The following is a 4856-nucleotide window of genomic DNA, read 5'->3' as shown; positions in this document are numbered from 1 at the left end:
ATTCTTAAAGAAATCAGTAGACAATCAACGCTACTAAGCAACAAAAAGAAAACAAGAATACTCCGCAAATATAACATCACAGAAAAAGAATTACCTGAGATAAAAGAAAAGCTGAAGCAAGATATCCTTGCCAAAGCACAAAGGATCCGCCGGTACGAGAAACGCCAGCGCTTCTTTGAACAAAACAAAAAGTTCTACCAAGAACTTGGCAAAAATAAAATAGAAATCACTGCAGCACCAACGGCAGAAGAATTGGAAGAATTCTGGAGAGAAATATGGTCGGCGAACGAACAACAAAAAAAGGAGTATTAAAACAACAAACTCAGCATCTGAGCAACTTTGGACCCCCATAACAACTGAAGAGGTCACCCAGGCATTGCAAAGACTAAGCAACTGGAAGGCACCTGGGCATGACAAGATCCCCAACTTCTGGTTGAAATATCTAACAGGAATGCACAAAAAGCTGGCTGCAAACTTTAACAACATACTAGCAGAGCCAGAGACAATGCCTGAATGGCTCACGAAGGGGAAAACCATCTTAATTCCTAAATCAAATGAGACAGCAAAACCAGAAAACTACAGACCAATAACCTGTCTCCCTACAATATACAAGGCATTTACTGCAGTGATATCGCAAAGGTTGAACAAGCACCTGGACGAAAACAACCTGTTTCCAGAAGAGCAGAAAGGATGCCGCAAAGGCTCATATGGCTGTAAAGATCAACTAATGATTAATAAAGCCATAATTGAAGACAGCCACAGAAAGAAGAAAGGCCTCAGTATGGCCTTGATCGACTACAAAAAGGCGTTTGATAGCATCCCCCACATATGGATCCTCGAAACACTAGCCATTAACAAAGTAGCACCAACAATTATAAAATTCATAGGGCACTCTATGACTAAATGGCAAACAGTGCTAAAGCTCCAAACAAAAGAGGAACTCATGAAAACCAAAGACATCCCCATTAGAAGAGGAATATTCCAGGGAGACACGCTCTCTCCACTCCTTTTCTGCTTGGCACTGTCACCTCTATCTGATATGCTAAATAGAACTGGATGCGCATATAAATGTTACGGCAAAACGATCAGCCACCTTTTATATATGGATGACCTAAAACTATACGCTGCAAATGACAAAGAGCTGGAAACACTATTAAAGACAGTTCGTGGATTTACCAAAGAAATAGATATGAAATTTGGATTAGAAAAATGCGCCAAAGTAACTCTGAAAAGAGGAAAACTAGTTAATAGAAGCAACATCACACTAGATAAAACCAATGAAATAAAAGAATTAGACCAAAGCCAAACTTACAAATACTTAGGAATTTATGAACTAGATAAGACACAACACACACAAATGAAAGAGAAAATAAAGAAGAATATTATAGACGAGTTAGATCAATATTAAAAACAGAGCTCAATGCTAAAAAACAAGATAATAGGTATTAACACTTTAGCTGTCCCAGTTATAAGTTACAGCTACAATATCCTTAACTGGACACTAAATGAACTGACCAAAATAGATAGGAAAACAAGAAAAATAATGACAGGATCTAGGATGCATCACCCAAAATCTGACATAGAAAGACTATATATACAACGTATAGAAGATGGTAGAGGCCTTATACAGCTGGGAAACTACTATAAAATAACCAACATAGGACTGCAAAAGAAGGAAGGAAAACTGATACAAATAGCGGCAAAACACGAGCAAAACAAAAAAACTGTTCTCAGTATTTAAGGAAGCTGACAAATACAAACAAGAAACCATACCACCTAATAAATATGAAGAAGATGAAGAAACAACAAAAGCTATAAAGCAAATGAAATCCAAACTAAAAATAGAACAGCAACGAGCCATGATAAAACGATGGCAAGAAAAGCATGGTAAATACTGGACTAAACTAAACGCAAAAGAAATAGACAAAGAAAAATCCCAGCAATGGTTGAGAAGCTCAGGACTCAAAGCAGAAACAGAGGGATTTTTAATTGCAGCACAAGACCAAAGCCTCCCCACCAGAAATTACCAAAAACATGTAATGAAAAGAAATATTACAAGTAACTGCAGAATATGTGGAGATGGACAAGAAACAATAAATCATATTATCTCTGGCTGGCCAGTCCTGGTTAAGAAGGAATATATTCATGGGCACGACAGAGTGGGACCTATATACACTGGAAGCTATGCCAACATTATGGAATAACAACAGAAAAAAGATGGTATATGCACACACCAGAAAAGGTCACAGAAAACGAGAAAGCAACCATACTCTGGGATATGCCGATACACACAGATAGAGAAATTAAGGCCAACAGACCAGATATAGTTGAGGAAAAAAAATGCTTTCTAATTGATGTATCAATACCGGCAGATGACAACGTGTCTCTAAAAGAAATGGAGAAACTTTCAAAATACAAAGACCTGGAAATAGAGGTAACGAGAATGTGGAATCTAAAAACAGAAACAATTCCTATCATAGTAGGTGGAAACTTTTTTGTCCAATTTGGCAGAGGAAATGAGAACATTACGATATTTTCTCGGCGTCCTGTTGATACTTCATGTTACCAATCCTGTGCAGCAGGGTAAAGGCACAAGAAACCCATTCATCCATAGTTTAGAAGTGCCCTGTTGATGTTTCACGTATCCATTTCTGCATAACGGACCATGACCCGGCAGAATGGCCCGGCAGCATATCTGTTTTCTATGTCATCCATGTCTGAACGATATAATTCAAAATGTTCATACAAAAAAAAAAAAACTGCTGTTGTGACTCACAGCCATTTGAGTTTGACCGCGTAACGACTTCTGGAAGCTACGGTCGTCACCTGCAATTATACCCCACTGTGTACCCTCCCCCGTTTAGTCGGACGAGTAAATAGAGGGGTTCCCAGAATTAATAATGATTTGTATGAAATCGGATGCCTTTTTAAAAGCCCACTTTTATTTATGCTTATCATGTTTAATATGTGTTAAAAGTGTATAAATTTTGAATCTTGTTTATAATTTTATTTTCATTCCTGTTGGACCCCTCTTATTTGTCGGGCACATCTTTCTTTTCAATTAGCAGCAGTCATTTTCTTTACCTCCATCCCCAAGACGGAGCAATCGTTTAGCTGAGCTTATAGAACGCATTCAGTTAGCAGTGCAGAAGGTAACTCCTGAAATGCTTCAAAATGTGTTTCACAAAACTAAAGAGAGATTTGAAGTATGCAGCAGGGATACAGACATGTTGCAAATTTTCAATAAAGGTTTGACGTAAGATTTATAAATCTATTTGTTTTGCTAATAAACATAACATTCTTTCAGTTTTTTAAAAAAATTGCTCAATTAACAGATAGTTAATTCTGAAACACCCTGTATGGTGTAGCGGTGTTAGTTGTTGAGTTGCTCGAGTAAATATCAAAATCAAAGGTCTTCTTGCTGTAAACATCCCATCTTTTTGTTAAGCATATTGTATCAAGGAGTATATTATCCAAAATGTATCTCTCCTTTAGAGGCGTGGCTGTGTGGTTGAGAAGCTTGCTTTCCGACTAAGTCGACTCGGGTTCAGTCTCACTGTGCAGCACGTTGGGCAATTCTCTTTCATTACAGCTCCGGGCCGACCAAAGCCTGATGAATTATATAATTGCCATTACTGTATACATATATAAAATAACACATACAACTCACTTATTGTTGTCATATAACAAGTTCGTGTATGAAATTGATATTTTTCTACTTGAATTATATGTATTTTTCTTTTTATAAAATGCACACATACAGGAGGAGTAAATCTAAAATTAAAATAACATTTTGCACGTGGCTTCCGAGAAAGAATAAAAGTAATTACCCGATCAACGATGGGTATTACTGCTAGTTATGAATAAACATGGAAAAACATGAACAACGACAACACCAGCAATAAGAATAGAATTATTAACACTTTTTAATCTATAGAATAATAACATTCATATGGAAGTACATATCTGCGCTGTCGAATATGGTTACATGTGTGGATAGAAATATGCGTAGGTGCACATATATGTTTGCAAATAAATGTCATGTGTAGGCATGTGAGTACGTATATCTGTGCCTGACTGTGTATATGTACTTATGTACGTAGGTATGTATGTACGTATGTATGTATATATGCATATATATGTATATATACATATATATGTATGATTAATTCGAGGGTGTGAGATCCACATTAGGCATTAAATAATCTAAACAATTCCACTGGTTAATCACTATCATATAAAGAGAGTCTCAGCGATATGTTAGGTATTATTATAGTAATACATATTATTAATATTAAGAGGAAGCAAATAGAGAAAGGTGGTTGTATAAATAATTCATTTGTATGATATAAAATTGTGCAGCTGTACAAGAAATGGCAGATGCAAAAAACCTACATATATGTTTCGATTCATGCCCCTAGGTGATACATAATGCTAAGCATTTGGTCATATGCTAAGAATTAGTAGCATTCTCAACTATCTAGGGAAGAATATCATCAGGGATTTAGGAGCTTATAGAACAAAGGTTAATATGTTTCTTGAAAGGATGCATGAAAAAAACACAAGCTCTTAAAACTCTGACGAGATTCTGCACCAGATACCTGAAAATGAGGCCAATTCTTAGCATATGACCAAATGCTTAGTATTATGTATCACCTAGGGGTATGGATCGAAACATATATGTAGGTTTTTCGCATAATTTCGACAGACCACGACGTGTATACATATAGCGTGCAAACTATGTACGGGTATCCACATGGCACTTTGAGAGCCTGTTTTCCACAACACCAAATCTTAGTCTACCAACACATAATGTTAGTCTACAGGGATATTAGTCTATCAGCTGATAATGTTTA

The sequence above is a fragment of the Octopus sinensis genome, linkage group LG9 (assembly GCF_006345805.1).
Source record: "Octopus sinensis linkage group LG9, ASM634580v1, whole genome shotgun sequence".
In the NCBI taxonomy this organism is placed as follows: domain Eukaryota; kingdom Metazoa; phylum Mollusca; class Cephalopoda; order Octopoda; family Octopodidae; genus Octopus; species Octopus sinensis.
This window is presented reverse-complemented; position numbering follows the sequence as displayed.